General features: G+C 37.6%; 1 protein-coding gene across 3 annotated transcripts in view; it reads right to left on the reverse strand.

The window, feature by feature from the left end:
* Sestd1 (SEC14 and spectrin domain containing 1) overlaps positions 1–20,348 on the reverse strand; it is a 126,789-nt gene that overhangs the window by 83,037 nt on the left and 23,404 nt on the right. Inside the window, exon 1 of one of the 3 annotated variants that reach the window (XM_026392012.2) lies at positions 19,421–19,466. The exons of 1 other annotated variant lie outside the window; for it this stretch is intronic. The gene's annotated coding sequence lies outside the window, so the exon portion shown is untranslated. Of the gene's footprint in view, positions 1–17,861; positions 17,909–19,420; positions 19,467–20,348 lie in introns of those variants that run through there. One more of the 3 variants, XM_026392013.2, reaches the window with a different exon arrangement.

Consider the following 20,348-nt stretch of genomic DNA (forward strand, 5'->3'; position numbering starts at 1 on the left):
TCAGTGTTATAACTCAATGAGTTATTGAGCTATACAATAATCCAGAAAGTTTGAATTCATCTCTTGGTTCCCTTCCCCTGTGACCAGCCTGTTGGGGACCTGATCTGAAGTCTGCTAATGATAATAATGATTGTGATACTTAACATTTTCCAAATGTGTACTATAGACTATGCACTGATCTAAATGATTACTTTGTATTAACTTATTTAATGTTCACAATATTTCTGCGGTAAATATTATTATTATTGCCATTTCACAAAAGAGTCAACAGGGGCTCAGACAAGTTAAATGTTGCCCCCAATTTCACACGGTTAATAAATGAGAATGTTGGGATTCACACCCAGGCAATCTGGTTCCAGTAAAATAGCTTTCATATCACACTGTCAGCTTCCCAATAAAACAGCTCTGAAAATATCCACTGACATCTGGCCAATTAAGCAAGATGAGGCTCTAGACTATGTGCAGAATAAATATACCTAGAGCATATGTGGCATAATAAAAAATATCCCTGGCTCCTAGCACAGGACCCCTAAAACCCTTGGAATTTCCTGAGTGATAAGTGACTTTTGTCATTTCTTTTTTTGTTTTTTGCACTTTAAAGATTTTTTTTTATTGGTTGTTCAAAACATTACAAAGCTCATAACATATCATCTTCTATACATTTGATTCAAGTGGGTTATGAAACTTTTGTCATTTCTAATGAGCCCTTCCTCTCACACTTGAGTTCGTACTAATAAAGTGACAGGCTGGGTCCTCTACAACCTTAGGATGAGGCTGGTTGGTAAAATACAAACTTTGATTGAAAGCTTAGAACTTTCAAACCTACTAACCCCAAGGAGAGAGGAGCTGGAGACTGAGTCAATCGTCAGTGATTTAATCAACCATACCTACATGATGAAATCTCCATAAAAACGCCTAAGCCAGGGGTTCAGAGAGCTTCCAGGTGGGCGCACACAGGGAGGTGATGGAGGGTAGCACACAGGAGCGGGCAGAGGAGCTCTATGCCTTCCTCCAATACCTTGCCCAACAGATCTCTACTATTTGGCTGTTCACATATGGAATCCTTTACACTGGTAAATACACAGTTTTCCTAAGATCTATGAGCACTTTAGTGAATTAGCAAACCTAGAGAGAAAGGGTGTCGTGAAAACCCCTGATTTACAGCCAAGTCAGACAGAAGTGTGGCAACCTGGGAACCCGATATATGGGACTAGCATCTGAAGTGAGGGCAATCTTATGAGATTAAGCCTTTACAACAGCACTGGTGCTTAGTGCCAGAACTGAACTGAATTATAAGACACCCAGTGGGTACCCAGATAGTTGGAAAATTGGCTGATATGAGTCAAAACCCCATATATTTGCTGTCAGAAATTTGTCAGTAAAAACAGTTACATATATATATATATATATATATATATATATACACACACACACACACACACACACACACACAGCCATGTCACTGCCTCCACTCATGCTAAGGTACCAACACTTTTGCTCACCAGTGCTTTTATACCATCAGTGTAAAAGTCAACACAGTAAAAAAGACAAATAATAACCTAAAAATTATCATGAAAAACAGTTTTGACCTCATGGACTCCCTGAAAGCTAGAAACAAGAAAACTGCCAATCCAGCTGTCAAGAGGCAGCTTAAATTCCCACAGTGAATTTAAGCCTAGGGAAGTACCGTACATAGCCAGCAGCAAACTGGCTTCCTAACTGGATGTGTCTATCTGGCTATGAGCACAAATTCTCAACCACCTTTAAATCCCTGCTATTTTTTGAGCCTATTTCTCTATCCTTCTCATCAGGTCTATAAATTGTACAACACCCTTGCAGCAAATCTTTTTCTGCATAAGTTAGCTAGAGTAGGTTTCTCCTTTTTACTCTTCAAGTCAATGGAGAAATCTGGAATAGAAAGCAAAATTACAATCTGGCGCTTAGAACACCATGTCTCAGCTCACTTCATGCTTCTTTTGGAAAATCTAATGCCATTCATTTTCAATGAAAAGATACATCAATACATGGAGGTTTTAACCCTTGCCACCATAAAACCCGATTAAATAGCACCCAAGAGATTAAAACACTGGGAATCCCTAATACCCCACAAGGTATAAGAAACAATAGTTGCAGGTGATCTTGGAGTAAAAATCTTGATATTAAGAGTTTGCAAGTCAGGTTATTGATTATATGCCAAGAAATGCCAAAGTTTAATTCCCAGCATTGAATTCTTCCTATACTCATATTGGAAAAGAGAGATGACTTCAGCCTCTCAGTCCGGATTCACTTTAGAAACTGACATCCTCAAGCTACCCCATTTTTCCATCACTGTCTCCTAAGAGACAGATAATTGTGAAATCTCCTTTAAAGAACCACCTCAACATGGTAAAATACTCTGCTACTGTTATTAATACAAAAGCTTTATTGTTTCTTTTAGAACATATTGAAAGTGATGAAGAAGTAATGAGAAATAAAGGTTTGGAGATGTATTGATCAAAATCAAAAGAATAAATGGAAAAAATGTGAAGCACTCAAGAGAAAGAGACAGATACAGCTACTCTTTGTATCCTCCTCCTTTCTAGAGTCTTCTTTCTATCAATCTCTTTCAATGTTGTCACTAAAGAGATGGTAATGAAAAATAATGACTACTATACTATTCATTCAAATTAAATTTGGTTTTTCAAGTTATTTGTTTTAAATTTTCAAGTCTTCATCACAATCATTAAAAAAAGAATTTGCTTTTCTCTGGTTATGTTAATAACTTGTAAAATAGCTAAAATTAACACAACACAAAAATAAAGGGAAAATCCTGCAAAATACAACCAGGTACCACCATCTCTACAATACCATGCTAAATAACCAGTTCATGTTCTTCTCCTATGGGAAAGATACAGATTATTATTTTTTCACAAGAAAAGCCTTATTCACCCTAACTATATCTGAGTGGATCATGCTCTCAAACTGGAAGAAAGCCAGTAAGAGGCATTTTTCTGGTATAAAATAAAGAAAAGTGGCTAGGAAAGAGCAGCTTTTAAAAAAAAAATTTGCCAAGAAAAGCAGACTAAGCAATGGAAGAATGAAGGAAATCACAACATTGCTTAACAAAGAAAACACAAGATGTGGTACATGCCTATGATTCTGGCTACTCAGGGGGCTGATGCAGGAGGATTGCAAGCTTAAGGCCAATCCAGGCAACTTAGTGAGACCCTGTCTCAAAATAAAAAGGGTTGGGGATACACCTCTGTAGTTAAGAATTCCTGAATTTTATCCCCAGTACCAAAAAAGAATGAAAGAACATATAAGAAATACACTGCATTTTGCATATTTCATATATGGTCATTTAAAACAAGCTGAAATCACAATTTATTAAATACAAAAAAGGCAAAGAGTGTATTGTAGCAGGAAGTGTCCTGGAGACTGGGAATATAAAGGAAAATGCAGCCATGGCTGCATGTTTATTTAATAAAAATATAGAAACACCTTAATTTGGTTCTTTCTTAATACCTTAATTAATTTAATTAATTAATTTCAGTATCATTCCTAGATGCAAAATAAATCCTACCAAAACCAGAGCCCTTATAAAGCTAGATGACATATTCTGAGAACTATAAATAAAGGGAGATTAGGTTTCCACTAACATTTGCAACAATTTCCTAGTATAATCATCTTTCCCAATATCTTCATTAAAAAAGGAAAATAAGGACAACCAAGTCTCTCCAAGAGCAAAGTCTTATTTACCTTTACATTTATTCACTCATTCAACAAATCTGTATTAAGAACCTAACAGACTGAGGCAAGGCTAGGTACTAAACATACCTGGCATTCAAAAACATCTGATGAATTAATGGATAGATTAAATGAGCAAGCACGTGAAGAACAATAAGGCAAAACATTTATTCTAGGGATCTTATCATTATCATAACTACCTGAATGCCAACACCTTGTGCCTGGTTTTCCTGAAAGTCACTCCCTGAAGCTATCTATCTACAGAATAGCCTCCCCCAGGCCCAGCAGTCAAAGAACTTGCTGAATGATGGAGAGAGGCAGACTGTGGATGGTGGACAGATGGACATCAATGGTGCTACTGATGGGCAGCCATTAGAGGGCAGCAGAGGATGTGCTGAGCAGCAGGAAAAGACAATTACAAGGCTTTTAATCAAGACTGAGCAAATTATACTTTAAAAGAGACTGTAATTCATGATATGAATCGGTGCACTGGAACTCCTCTCCCATGAAGTATAAATCAACCAGTTTGTCTACAAAATTCAGTTAGATTCTTCGAAGAGCATTTCTTAACCACCAGTGAAAACCCATTAGGATTGCCGAAGGCTAACTAAATCATCTCTAATAAGTCTGTATCATGGAGACACCTAATGGCAACAAGCAAAAGCAGAATGCAGCCTCCCTAGCCCTGTATTGCCAGGAGAAATATGAAAGTACAGCTATCCTTAAACTTAGATTAGAAAATACCTCAACTGTTGTTACAGAGAAAAGGCAATCTTAGAGATCAAAACAAACACATCCACAAGTACACACAGTACTATCTTAAGGGTTCATCATTCAACAGAACCATACATAAAGTTATGCAGAAACAAATAAGCATCACTCCACTTTAGGATAATGTATCAGTAAAGCAGTATAACAATGGAAAATTTATGTAACTTTTCTGTTATTGCAGGTGCCAGGGTATGATGATTTATCTGATTTTATAACAATACTGACAAACCTAAATGAATGAACAGTAATCCTGTGGACAGAATTTAAATGGAAATGATAAAATGGCTAACTTTCACAATACATATCTACCCAAAAGTATAACACCTTTCCTAACTTTCAAAGCTAAAGTTATCACCTATAATAGCATTTTTACCTCACGGATCCAGACCTAGTTTATCCTGTGATGGAGGACAAAGGAAGAAAACAGGGAGAAAGGAAAGGGGGCAGATTTTTATAGTTTTCTGGGAAAATAAAAAAATTCTACCTTGAGACAAGAAATCTACATTTAGGAGTCCAGTAGTACATTAAAAGTTCTATATTATACTTAAACTTCAAAAATTAAAAAAGTCTTTTTCTAGTGACATTCCACCACTTAGAAACCCTTTTCCAAAATTACAAATAAGCAAACCACCCCCAAACCACCATCCTCCGCGTGTCTCTTCTCCAAAGCCATGGCCACTGAACCTAAGAATCCAGAAGCAGAGGGAAGTCGACCTGAGGGAGCCTAGCAATTACTAAACCCTGAGTAGCTGCAATCCTCCATTTTTGAATGTCCAGAGTCAGAAATTCCTTAAATGATTTTTTTTTTAATCTTTGGCTCTTCTTGTCTATGTTAACTTACTGAAAAATCCTCCCGAGTTTGGCTGCTTATTTAACAAAATTGGAGCAGCAACAGAAAAAGGAATATTGTTATAGAATGGCAAATCACGCTGGTGGAGTACCATGTGGGTAAAGATACCCTTGGCATACTCAGCTATGGAGAACCCTATGGCTAAATTTCCTTACCTGCTGCCAGAGCTCTCAAAAGAGCTCTCCATCTGGATGGCTTCTGCATCTGAGCCTTGCTCTGAGTTTCAGAAGCCTGGACCACTTTCTATGCAGGGCATGCATGTTTCTACAGAGTCCACCTGAGTGGATGGGTCTCCCTCCAATACCAGAGAACAAAGCAGGTCCAGTCCCAATAATTATAAATCCCATCATTTCATTTCTATGTCCTAACCCCTCTTCTTCTGCAATAGGTATCTCCTGTCCTTGTCAATTCAGAATTCATCTGGGACATCAACAAACTCTTCTCTATTGATCTTCCTTCTGGAGAGAACTGTTCTCCTCTCTCCTCAGCAAAGCCATACCTGCCTTCTACTGAGCTGAAACCAGACTAAATCCAATATCTCAGATAATTAAGGTGCATTTCAGCAGAGTTGCAGATGTACTACAAGGTGTCTAATTCCAAATAACTAGCACACAAATTTTGGTGTCCAATTGCTTATACATTGTATACCAGAAATAAACAAAAAGAGTGCTTTTGTTAAAATAATATACCTATGACATGAATTGAAATTTTGGCACTACATTTTTTGTTTGTATAAGGTAAATATTTGGTGTGTACCAAATACCACGTTGGAAAAAGAAATAAAAATAGTCTAAAAAAAGTTGTAACTAAAAATACTGCCCCCCCCAAATGGAAGATATTATAGTATTACCTAGGCAGAAAGAAGCCAGTAAGATACCTGAATTCCTTTCTGTCAGACAAAAAAAATCTCATTTTAAAAGTCAATGTACATATTGTAATGTATTTTTTGTGGTAAACCTACCCAAACATTATTGAATATACTGTCAACACTTTAACTTCTTCAATAACTGAAATGCCATTATTTGTTTACCTGGAACAAGTAAGACACATGTGGAAAATGAAGTATTTATAAAATGATCACTTCCTTTGTCCCTCCAAAAAACTGTTGGCACTACTGGCTACCTTCCCCACGGAAGGCCTCTCTGCGGGGGATTTGGTTCCCAGGAGCTGTTCTCTCTGAAAGGCAGTTTGTGCAGTGGTAAGGTCACAACTTGGGAGCCAGGGTGACTCACCTCCAGCCACTGACTAGCTAAGTGGTTATGGCAATTCCTTTAATGTCTTTTGTGGGCATAATTACTAAACTTAGCTCATAACACTGAGGGCTAAGTAAGCTAATGTGTTTATACAGTGTCTGATACATTCTAGGACAGTAAACACTCAATAAGTGCCATCTATTATTAGTAGCTAAATTTTCCCTTCTCCACCAATTACTGGTTTACTAATTTACTAGTTTACTGCCACTGACTCTCCACTGAGGCCACAGTCAAAACATTCCCATTAAGGCCTTCTCAGTCCAGTAAGACTAAAACAGTCCCACCCTTATTATAAATAACATCTCCTAATCCTTTTTTTGGGGGGGGGAGTGGGGGAATAGTGGTACTGGAGATTGAATCCAGGAGTGCTTTACTACTGGCTACATCCCCAGCCTTTTTTTCAATATATATATTTTTTTCTTTTGAGACAGGTCTCCCCTAAGTTGCTTAGGGCCTCACTAAATTTAGGCTGGCCTTGAATTTGCAAACCTCCTGTCTGAGACTCTTGAGTTGCTGGGATTATACATGTGAGACACCTCACCCAATTCTTCTAATACTTTTTTGTTACAAGAATATCATTCCATCCTCATAGTTCTACCAATATTTATAAATAATTTTATTACTATGCCATTTTGTCTGATGAGAAAATGGGGGCACTGGGAAATAATTTGCCCAAAGTCATATGGAAGTTAACAGATTTGTAAATAACGGAGTTGGAACCATAGACCATCTACTCTAACCTTTTCATCATTTCACTGATTATATAATTAAAATGGGTGAATTTATGGTATATAAATATTACCTCAATAAAGCTGTCATAAAAATTTTAAATAAACAACAGAATTGCCCATTTTGAAAATCAGAAAAATCTGGATGAAACGATGTGCATTTTAAGTATTAAAAAAATAAAAACTAAAAATATGTAAGCAATATGCTCCAGAAAATCTGCAAAATGAATTGCATATGCTTAGCAATTTATCCCCGACTTCCACTATAATTAGAACATACTGCTATGTAAGAAATTCAGCTGCAAAGACAAATTTCTTTCAACATTGTACTTTCTAGATGATATTAAGGTTATGTTTTTTAAAAAGAGTCCTTTATCTTTTAGTGACATACACTTTAATGGGTGTCCTAGTTTGCTCATGCTGCTACAACAAAATACCTCAGACTGGTTGATTTATAAGTAACAGAAATTTATTTCTCACAGTTCTGGTGCTGGAGAGTCTAAGATCAAGGCACCAGGCAATTCAGTGTCTGATAAAGGTTGGTTTCTCATAGATGGTGCTCTCTAGGTGTCCTTGTCAGCAGAGGTGACAAGAGGGCCCAAGGGAGAAGTACATCCTCATGGATGTACCACATCCTGCTCTTGGAGAGCACACCCTTCAACTGCCAGCCTTTAATGGAGGGCGCTAATCCCAATGGTGAGGGCAGACCCCCAAAACTCAATCACCCCCAAAGCTGCACTTCCTTATTCCACCATGAAAGCAATTAAGTCTCCACATGTGAATTCTGGTGAACACTTAAGACCACAGCATGGGATCTGGGAAAGGAAGATATACTTGGAACGGGACCCACCATTTGTCAATTATTGTTGAAAGTGCATTATGAGGAAGCATTGGCTCCTTTTTACCATTCCCTATATTTCTATACACTTGAAAAATGTCCATGATAAAACTTAAAAAGACTAAATCTTTAAATATATGGAGACTGTATAAGAGGAAGTCATAATTCTTTTAGAAAATTTTGCATTTAGCAATATTTTCTTGATTTCATATACTCCTAAAATATTCTCATAGTCACCATCATATTCTAAAGGTCTTGTAAAAGAAAAATCTGAGTCTTTGGACCCTGGCTGACACTGATAAATGTAGTAGCCACAGGATAAAAAGAAACAGGCAGGGGCAGACAGGCGCAAAACCCCGGCCACTGCCAACTATAGGCACTGGAGACTTTCAGTCCCTGCCTCTTTGTGCCTTTCTCACTTTGTGACTGAAGTCATTTTCTCAGCAGCCTCCCTATCTCTATCACCATCATACATTTTTGTTAAGTGATTAAATTACCAAGAAAAGCAAAAATGTTCATCCATACAAGCAATCACTAGTGGTTGACCAGATGCATAAGCAGGGTTCTTAGGTGAAGAATCAGTAAATATTTTAAATACCATATAGCTTGATCCAGAAAAGAAATAGATTTCAAAGATTTTTTGCATGACACACCTTAATACTGGAGAGACTGTTCCAAACTCAGTGACAATCTATTTTACCCTATGTAGTTCAGAAGGCCAAAAAAGTTATTTCTGAAATCCAGAATAGGTGTTGGCTCTGTCACTTGAATGTGTGTATTTGTTTGCCTCAGACAATGCCTGGCACATGACCAATGTACAATCAATATTTGTTGAATAACCTCCCTCCTTGTAATTCTATGCCTTTCTCATTTAGATGCTATTTAACAGAAAAATTAGGGAGCAAAATAAAAATTCTGGAAAAAACAAGCTAACTTTAAACTTCTCAAATTGCTATGACAGATCATGTATTTACAGAATATTAAATTTGAACAGAATATTAGATTACACAGTTCAGGGACATTTACTGAAAACCTTGGTTCCTGGCCCCTGGGATCAGGAAAGAAGAGAGGCCCTTTATAAAGCCTTCTTTATGGGGAGCTGACTCCAACCTTAGGCTTTTGGAAATGGCTTCTTTGACTTCACTAGTCTTGCAACCAAAGAGAGTTTTCATAATCAGTACTTCAACACTTGAAAAAAAAAGAATAATATTTAGCTTTCATCTTTTTCCATTTTCTTAAATGACTTTTTTTTTTTTTTTTTTTTTAGTACCAGGGATTGAACATAGGGGTCATTAACCACTGAGCCACATCCCCAGCCTTTTTTATATTTTATTTAGAGACAGGTCTCTCCAAGTTACTTAGGGCCTTGCTAAGTTGCTGGGGCTGACTTTGAACTTGAATCCTCCTTAACCACTGGGATTACAGGCATGCACCACCAGGCCTGGCAAAAGGACTTTCTAAAAGTAGTCACTGCTTCTAATACAAAAGAGGCACTAGAGCAGTACTTCTGTGTGTAGTGACTTCTGCACCACCTAATGTGCCCCTAGCAGTACATTCTGTTCCCTGAAAAGGAGCAGGGCAGCCTGGCAGCATGATTGACTAGAGCCAGGCTGACCTGAGGTAAATCCTAACTCTGTCCCTTATTAGCTGTATAACCTAAAGCAAGTTGCTTTACTTCTCACCCCAGTTTAAGTACCTTCGCAAAACAGGGTGCCACTCACAGTAGGGAAACATGCTAGAATTTTTCTATTAAGTCTTCCTTTTAGCTCACTTGCATTGCCTTTACTGCTCAAAAAAAAAAAAAAATCAAAGGAACAGAACTAAGATAATCACTCTTGCTGAAGCCCCTCCCCTTAGCATCCCTCTCCTCACAGGAATTCATTATGGCATAGATCAACCACTGAGGCAGCAACCTACCCACAGTCCCTAGACCCTCATAATTGAGAAGTGTGGGGTCACCTCATACGTTGACAGACAGCCTCTGTGATACAAGAGACATCAGGTATGCTGCTATGTGTGTTTCTGCATGATAGTGTACATAGGGAAATGTCTCAACACTATTTTTGGCCTAAACATCATATTTTTTAACTCAATTACACATTTTATACATTGGCGGCATTGGGGGTGCCATACTGTCTTTTTAACAAGGCTACCCTTGTGTGTGATTGTGTATTGGGTCGGGAGAATTTCCATTTGGAGGTCTGTGACTACAGTGGCAGAAAAACAGATGTTGCAATGATTCTGTCTGAAGATATAGGAATGTGTTGGAAATAAAGCCTGCCCTTCCTGAAGAAGAACACTGTAGTCCCAGGGGCCCCATTTACACCAGAAAAGCACAGAGGCTTCATCTCAAATGCTAACTCAGCCAACTGGAAGTATGCACTGGAAGAGTTATGGACCAAGATGCCCACTCTGTTCACGGTATGGATATTGTGACCATATAAATCCAAATCTCCAAGGTATCTCTCAAAAATTAAACAGACTAACAAGAAGAACAAATAAAAGCACAAACCACACAAATCCCATACCTTCAACACAATTGTAAAACAAACTACTAACTTTAAAGTAGAAAATATAAACATCCTTCTAGTGAAGATATTTCTAAAGTTCTTCCCTTAACACCTTACAAAGAGCAAAGGCAGATCTAGAGAAAGGAAAAAATGCACAGAAGGAAGGAGAGGGGAGTACAAATTCTACAGCTAACCTAAAGTCACTCACAGAAAGAGAAAGCCACCCCAGTGAGAACATCCTGAAGAGGAGTACTGACAGATGAGAGAAAACTACCAAGAAGGGATTTTAAGTTCACACAGGACTTAAGGAGACTGTCTTGGAAGCGCAATGCTTCAAAGGTATACAAGTAAATTTTATATGTCAACCTGATAAGGCCATAGGATGCCCAGATAGCTGGTTAAACATTATTTCTGTACAAGATAGGTGGACAAGATAGCATGTTCAGAATAAATTAGCACTGAATTGGCAGACTAGTTAATTAGACTGCCCTCCTCTCCGTGCATGAGCCTCATCTGATCTGTTGAGAGCCCAACTAGAACCAAAGTGGAGAGGAAGGAATTCTCTCCACTGGACAGGCTTGAGCAGAGACACTGGTCCTCTTCTGCCTTTGTACTAGAACATATACTGCTAAGACTTCTGCTTCTCAAATCTCTGGACTTGGAATGGATCTTAAAGCATAGGTTTTCCTGAATCTCCAGCTTGTAGGTAGCATACAAAAGAGCTAAATCTCCATAATCATGTAAGCCAATTTCTTATTATAATTCTCATTCTAGGGCTAGAGATGTAGCTCAGTGATAGAGTACTTGCCAAGCACGTGCAACACCCTGAGTTCAATCCCTAGTACTGGGGAAAACTATTAAATTTCATCCTAGATATAAAGAGACAAAAAGGTGGGTAAGTAGACAGCTCTCCATCTTATTGGTTCTATTCTGGAGAACTGGGACAAATACAAAAGCAAAAGAAGGAAAAAGGAATGGGAGGTGTATTGTTTGGAAATTACTGGGCGATAGGAAAAGAGACTAAAAAGGAAATTTGAGATTCTGTAAGAACAACATAAATAAGAAAAATGAGATCATGAAATAAAAATAAAGAGAAAGCTGTTGAAATGGAAAATAGAAAAAGAGGTACAATTATGCATAAGTAGAATCCCTGAAGAAGAAAAATGAAACACTGGAACAGAACAAACATTTAAGTATAATCCAAGAAAACTTTTTTAGAAACAAATACCTGACCCTACATTTAAAAGAAGATAGTAAGGAAAATTGACCTGATTATAATTATCTCTAAGACACAGCCTAGTAAAACTATTAGACTTTAAAAATAAATGGGGAAGTCAGGCATAATGGCTTACAGCTGTAATCCCAGATGGCTGAGACAGGAGATCAGGAGTTCAAAGTCAGCCTCAGCCACTTAGCAAGGCCCTAAGCAGCTTAGCAAGAGCCTGTCTCAAAATTTAATTTTTTTTTAAATAAGGCTGGGAACGTGGCTCAGTGTTTAAGCAGTGGGTTCGATCCCCAGTACATACAATAATGATGATGATGATGATGATGATGATGATGGGGGCGGGGGGGATCTCCCAGGAATTCCAAGCAAAAGAATCAAATAATTTGTAAGGGCAGAAAATTTGGGCTGGTATCAAATTTCTCAAAAACAACAAGCAAGGCCACATTGTAAACAAGAAAAGGATCTTATTTCCAACCTATCTATACTATAAGTATTAAAACTCTGGAAAAACAACCAAGAATTCAAGGAAGAGTGTCCCCAGGAACTCCTCTTAAGAAATCCTTAAGAGGAGCCCCCTTTGAAATTGAAAGCAACTTCCTGATAACTGCTTTCCTGCATCTGTACTTCCTCATGCTGAGAGTAAAAACTTCCTTGTGCAGAGGCCAAGAAGTTAAGAATGACATTCTCTGGCTAAGTACAGCCTAGTGAAATCTACATATGTATAACACCTGGCTTTTCTTTCTATAAATTGTAACCCCTCCTGTAGGACCCAAAGAGAAGCAAACTAGCTGCTGCTCCTCAGTTTAATCAAACTGCATAAAATTAATTTTTCCTCTTTACATTGTTTGCTTACTTCTTATGAGGGAAGGTAGCCTGGTTCAGCCAGCCCTGAAATCAGGCAGGTTCTCTGGCCTGTCGGCCAATAACAATCCCACTAAAATATTAGGATGCACCTAACAGAAACTTCATCAGACTAATGGTAAGGATTCAATATATTTAACTATAAACTTCAGAGCAAAAAGAAGTTACAGTTAAGGACTTAAGACAAAACAGAATGCAACTGAAAAAGTAGGAAAAGAGAAAAAAAATAAACTCATTGATCATAAAATAGCAACAGGTAAGAATCATGACCCCATCAAAAACAAACATGACAGATAATATAATGTTAAGTAAGAAAACAGGAAGCCAAGGATATATCAAAAAGGCATAAACACAGGTAGCTGCTATAATAACAAACAATAATAACAGCAAAGCCTAAAATATACTACGAAATGTTAGAAATGAAGGGCAAAGAAAGCACATTGCAATGCCAAGAAATAAAGAAAAATATAACAATAAATATAACATTGAAAACATAAATAATGGGGCTGGGGTATTCTAGTAAAACTAAACCTTACTAGTAAAATCAAGAACAAAAAGAGCATTTTACCTCAAATTTTTAAATCTACTATTAAACAAATCAAGTAAAACAGAAAACTAAAAACTCAAAATTATATATGTTCTAAAAAAATGATGTGAAAATTACACATTTAATAAATTTTAAAAAGGAGTATCTGGAGACTTTAATATCTATATCAATAGTATATATAAGTCTCTAAATCAAAAAGAACAAAGTAAACCAAGGAAAAACAGAAGAATAAAAATAATACAGATAAAGGAAATTAGTGAGGCAAAAATTTAATAACATTATATTTAAATAAAAATCATGGACTTTTTTTTTCAAATGGACCAGATTAATCTAGAAAAGACAAAAGGAGAAAGCACAAATATCAAAATAAGAAGCAACAAGGGGGAAGAGTATAAAAATACACATTACACAAGACTATGTCACAGCATGATTTGAAACTGGAATACACAACTGGAAATAACCTAACTGTCCATAGACAGGAGAGTCGTTGAATAAAGGAGTAAATCCACACAGTGGAGTACATGCAGCTCGAAAATAAATAAAGATCTCTTCACCAGGAAACACTATGGATATCTACAACACACTGCTCAGTGGGAAAAGGTGAATACAGGACTATTCCGTATATGCAGTATGCTGCTTTTTGTGTAGTGCAGAAGAATTATGACTTACAATTATCTGTTCATTCTATGCAAAGAGAAACAAAGGAATTAGATAAATGAGAAACTAATCAGAGTAAATGCCTCCTGGAGAGCCAGGGAGAATAGGTAGAAAAGACAGTGGGGATGGAAAGGCAGTAAAGACACGGGAAGGATGACTAACACTTCTTTGAGTCTAGATTTCAGAATAGTTCTGAGTTGAGAACCATACTGTTTCACATACTCAGAAGGGGAAAAAAAAAAAAAAAGAAGCCAATGAGGATGGGAGTTGGGGTTTCTAAAGCGGATATCCAACAGAAACAAACATCTCTAATCCTACTTCAATTGACTACCACAACTACACTAAATGGGGAAGGAGAGAACTAAACACAATAACTTTTAAGCAGTTTTTTGTCTGTCATGGTACTGTGGATGAACCCATGCCTCACACGCAAGGCAGGCACTGTTCCTCCAAGCTACACCCCAGCCTCAAGCATGGTATTTTTACTACATATGCTCATGCTGGAAACAAGAGGACTGTAAATAAACACTAAATTCCAATATATGGGTTTGGTTTCCCTAGTGTTAAGCAATTCTGAATTGCCTTTGGTGTATTCTAGGATTGAGCAAATAAGTAGACTGAATAACAAGAGCTAGGTGCCTGGCTGTCAAAGGAAGCTTCAAATATGATAAAGGGGAAGGAAAGCTAGGAGGAGCCCCATAATAATGGCTGGAATAGAAAAAATTAATACATACTCATAGTTTTTAACACAAAGGGTCCTGATGATTAAATTTGCATGCCAACTTGACTAGGCCACTAGTCCAGACACTTAAGCATTACCTAGATCTCTGCAAGGGTATTTTGGGGTGATGCTAACATTTTAATTTTAGGGTAAAGAAAAATGCCCTCTGTAATGTAAGTGGGCCTCTTTCAATCAACTGATGTCCTGAATAGAATAAAGACCAATCCAGAGAGAGAGAGTTTTCTCCAGGCCACTGCCTTCACACTTTGAAACTGGTCTTTGAACTGGAACACTGGTTGGCCCACACCACCATACCATGTTTGCCAGCCTCCCACCCAAATGACGGAATATGTAAAAAATTATTTACTTCTTTCTGGTGCCTGGACCTTGATTTCTAAATGCCATCCCAAATAAAAAGAATGAGTATTCCTTGAAAAACATGGCAGATGTCAAGGCTGGGTAAAGATAATACAAACAACTCTGGAACACTTGTTGCCAGAATATAAGGAAGCACTCAAGGATTTACAGAAGGCAGAATGGTTCAGGTAGTACTGGTAACTGTGCATTAAAACTAGTGAGTACACATATAAACAAAAAGAACCAATTTTTTTAAAAAACAAACTAGTGAGTACAAATTTTATGAAAACAGGAAATCAGATAGTCTCAAAAGTATCACCCCACAGGGTGATTATTAATTATGAAGGGGAAAAAATAGTAATATTACAGTGGGGAAACCTGGCAGGTGCCACCATTACTGAGTGCTAAGTGCCAGGAGTGGACCTTGCAGTAATGAAACAAAACCCCAGCAGGGACTCCTGATGGGCACACTGGTCACTGCTGGAGAAATGCAGCCAAAGATGCGAGTCTGAGTCTTATCATGAGGAAACATCACCCAAATTGTGGAATGCTTCTAAAAAACAACTGGCCTGTGTTGTTTAAAAATGTTCTATTATGAAGCAAAAAGGAAGACTGAGGGAGGGACCTACAATAGAGGACAATGAGAGCCCTGACAACTGAAAGGAACTCATAATCCTGAACAGGATCCTGCATCAGGGAAAAAAATAAAGTTTCTCTTACTCAAAAGGAAATTAGGGAATTTAGCAAAATGTGAACAGGTGCCTTTACAGTATTATATTTACGATATTATATCGATATTAATTTTCTGATGTTGACAATTATACTGTGATCATATAAGAAAAGGTTCTAGGCTGGGGGGGCCTAGTGGTTCAATAAAGAGCTTGCCCAGCATATGTGATGCTCTGGGATCAATCCAAGAACAGCAAAAGAAAGGAACAGAGAAAAGAGAGATAATGTTCTTACTTTTTGGTAAATACACAGAAGTATCTAGGGGTAAAGGACACAATATCTATAAATTACTTTCAAATGGCTTTATGATAAGTTAAATGTAGGAAAAAGTTAACATTAGAATATGTGGATGGAACGCTATATGGGAATTCTTTGAATACTTTTTGTAACCTTTCTGTAAATCTAAAATTATTGCAAGATAAAACCAATTTAAGTAAAATCACAGTCATGTAACAAGCTTTTTCATGTTTTTTTTTCCCCAGCACACCTGCACACTCCACAGACACATGATAAAAACCTATTCTTTTTCCATACCTTCTCCATAAAAATGGCCACAAAACATGTTGTCTTCACCCTCTTCTCCTCAACAGCACTACTGCCTCAATTTCCTGAAAGACTTTACCTGCCTCCAGACTCTCCCTTTTCAGTTCTCCCTTCACAAATGTGCAAAATTCACCTCCTGGAAGTTTTTTTGTTTGTTTGGTTGGTTTGGTTTTTTTGAGAGAGAGAAAGAGAGAGAGAGAGAGAGAGAGAGAGAGAGAGAGAGAGAGAGAGAGAGAGAGAAAATTTGTTTTTAATATTTATTTTTTAGTTATCCGCGACACAACATCTTTGTTTGGTGCTAAGGATCGAACCCAGGCCGCACGCATGCCAGGTGAGCGCGATACCGCTTGAGCCACATCCCCAGCCCCTCTTGGAAGTCTTGAATGGTGAAAATCTCCACAGTCAACTTTTTCAAGTCCGTCTCCTCTAGATGGGGGCCTGCCTCTCTCTCCATCCACCATGTGCTCATCACAAGAGGCCAAGTGCAGGCCTTTGAATTTGCTATGCTGTTTTTGCCATTTGTGCCCCGGACCATGCTGCCAACTCTACTGAAATATTCTCTTCTACAGCTCCTGTCTAAGAAATCACAACCTGAAACCTTCTCTTAGCTTGCCTTCTTTGTGTGTCCTAGCCTGATACAACTCAGTGTGAGGATGAGTAACCAGTCTATCTCCTTCTCTAATGTGAGTTCACTGACACAGGATCACATCATAGTCACTGGTCAAACTGCTTCGAATACAATAGTTCCTCAAAGAGTGCTCCTTAATATGAACAATCACACTTACACAGACACATACACTATCTGAGCATACTGTAAAGGGCAGAAAACAGTAAGAAAGCCTCAATCTTTATGTTAAAAATAAAAGCTAAGAAAATGAAAAGAAATTAATTCTAATTTCTACACATTTTCACAGAGGAGATGGCACAATCTTTTGCTTATTATTTAATGCAAGTTAGAACAAGTCCTAGCCTTAGTTTTTTGGCACTCGTCTTTAGAAAACAAATAACCTAATGTGGTTTAATTTTTATTTTCTCTAGTTTTATGCTTAGGAACACATAGTTGTTCATAGGCCTTGAACTGAAACCAAAATTAATTTTATGAGTAAAATAATAATATAAAACCGAAAGCAATTTTACTTTATATTTATAAAGAATCATCTTTTTAGTCAAAGTGCTTTAAAAGCAGTAATATCAGATTTCAACTCAATTCTAAGAAAAATCCAATCAGTGTAAATCTTAATTTCTTGATCTAAAACTAAGCTGATTATATAATCAGAAAAAAAGTTTAAAGAAAAACATTATAAATGTTATACTTGTCTTCCTTCCCATTACATCACAACATAGGGGAAAATCAAATTATTTTCAATCATAAAATAAATATCCTTGTATTTTTTTAAATTTATTTATTTGTTCTGATTTGTTATACATGACAGCAGAAGGCACTTTAGTTCATAATACACAAATATGTCATGACACGCGAATGAATCAGGTTCACTCCGTGTGAATTGGGCTGGCAACTAATAACCACACAAACACAGAAAATACCTTTTGGGGGGTGCAGTGATGGCTCCTCAGCCTCAGCTCCCAAAAAGGGAGGCAAGAGAGGCAGGCAAGAGAGCGAGCATGCCCCAACCCTGGTTTTTATCGGGGAAAGCTGTTCCATAGAACATTCCATCCAAATAAGGCAAAGGGATAATATTACAAGAGAACAAGGGGTCGGGTTTCAAAGGGTGGAGTCTTGTTTGGTGATGTCTTGGTCAGCAGTTTGCTGACATCTTGGAGAGTCACACCCATCTCAGGTGCTGTGTGGGATCATAGGCAGAGTGAGAGAAAAGGCACACATGGGTCGCCCAGCTCAATCAGAGCAGCAATGTCAGTCAGTCCTCCCTTCATGTGCTCAAATGTGCATAGCTCACATGCACCGCCCACAGATGGCTTGCAACACAAATGGAGTACAATTTTTCATTTCTATGGTTGTACACAAAGTAGAATCACACCATTCGTGTCTTCATACGTGTACCTAGGGTAATGATGTCCATCTCATTCCACCATCTTTCCTACCCCCTTTTCCCCTTCCACCCCTTTGCCCTATCCAAAGTTCCTCCATTCCTCCCATGCTCCCTACCACCCCCATTATGGATTAGCATCCACTTATCAGAGAAAACATTTGGCCTTTGGTTTTGGGGAACTGGCTTATTTCACTTAGCATGGTATTCTCTAAGTCCATCCATTTACCTGCATAACAATCCATGTGAGTCCTTCTGTGAAAAAGATATTATACATACAATATGCAAAGTCATAACTGGAAATCAGCTCAGGCATGGAAGTCTCTGATACCTCTCTCCTGGTTTTTCTGATGAACACTTTGTCTTAGATTTTTTAAGAGAATATCATGATTTAGTCCTTGCTTCCTAAATATTTCTATAATAGCCTATATTTCTATGCATAAAATTTATCATCTTCTCAAAGTACATCCTATGGAGGTCAGAGATTGCCAGTTTTATTTACCATGGTATGCCTGCCCCTTTCCCATAAATCCCAAGTACAGTGTCTAGAACACAGAAGGAACTCAACGAATGTAAGACAAACAGTTGAATTGGTGTGGAGATTTTTTAAGGGCAATTTTTATAAGGATTTAATTTATTTTCTTTAGGAATAAGAAAAGTAATTATCTTCCAACATAAGCACTGGTAATTAGACATGTATGCTAAACAAGCAACAGGTCTACTTTCAATAATGTAAAGGTTAGGTTCAAAATCTCCTCTCCACGTCAGTACAGAGACTCCTTTGCCCCACTTAACAAGAAACAAGAGTCCATGAGCCAGTGTCCTAGTCTCCTGTCACAAGGACAGACTGAACCATGACACCCAAATTTTGAATTGATTTTGCACGTTATACTAATAAACCCACAGTAACAAAGTGGCATAACAAAGATGAATGCCTTCTGATCTTCACTGAGAAATCCTATTATGATCAATTAAATGCCTTCACAAAATCCTTAGAATCAACAAATTCTTCAAGCAAAAGACTAGCAGCAGGATTCATATTTAGAAAAACAGAGAAAATCTGACAGGTGATTTGACAATAATCCATAACTTTCTTACCATAATTCCTTTGCAGTAGTGGCTCAGTCATGCCTCTCTAAGAAACAACTTAGTAAAGTACTAATTATAGAAAGAAAAGTCAATGTCATCTTATAATCCTTTCCGTGTTTTGCTTATGAACTGGACTGAGTATGTATCCCCAAAATAAACAAGAAACTAGAGCACCTAATTTCTTCTGCCTCAGAGGAAAGGCTTTTTTTCACCAGTTAATTGAATTTGTATCTCTGATCCTATTTTCTTCTCTATGTTCTCTATTCAGTGACCTCTTTCCTTCTTTCTTTTTTCCTCCCCCTGCCTTGCCCTTCTTTTCTTAGCCCTAACTGCTTTTATAATTAGCAACCAAAAGTCCTGTCAGTCTTTCAAGTTGAGCACACGCCTGCACCAGCTTTATCATAAAACCTTCCAGAGGGTACTGACCTGGCACCAATATCTGATTTCTTTACTCCTGCTGCAAGTTCTGTGTTTAAAACTAGATGGAATTCCTTACCAGCTATGTAACTTAGAGTTTCCGGGGGGGGGGGGGAATACATACTCAAAATCAGATTAAGACTTGAATAAATAATTCTGTAGTTTAAATGAACTGCAGGGGTTGCTACATTCTGTGCACCGTCCTCACCTTTTTAAAACTTAATAGAGAATTAAAACATGTCTTCAAGAGAATAAATCTTGGATTTTATCATTTTAGGTCACCTAAAAATAACCTCTTTTCACAAAATGTTGTCCTCTCTTTGCAAACCAGATCATATTTCATATAATGCTTTATACTGTAATCAAATGGGTGAGTCATGTGCAGGATGCATAACAGGGTTTTTAAAATTTTGCCAAGGTAGAAACTTTAAAAGACAAAGTTCAGAGGTGCACAGATGAAAGCGCTCAAGGATAGAACTTTAAAAGTGACTGAAACCACTGGTGTTCACTTATATTTTAA

Source organism: Urocitellus parryii, chromosome 1 (genome assembly GCF_045843805.1).
Source record: "Urocitellus parryii isolate mUroPar1 chromosome 1, mUroPar1.hap1, whole genome shotgun sequence".
Taxonomy (NCBI): Eukaryota; Metazoa; Chordata; class Mammalia; order Rodentia; family Sciuridae; genus Urocitellus; species Urocitellus parryii.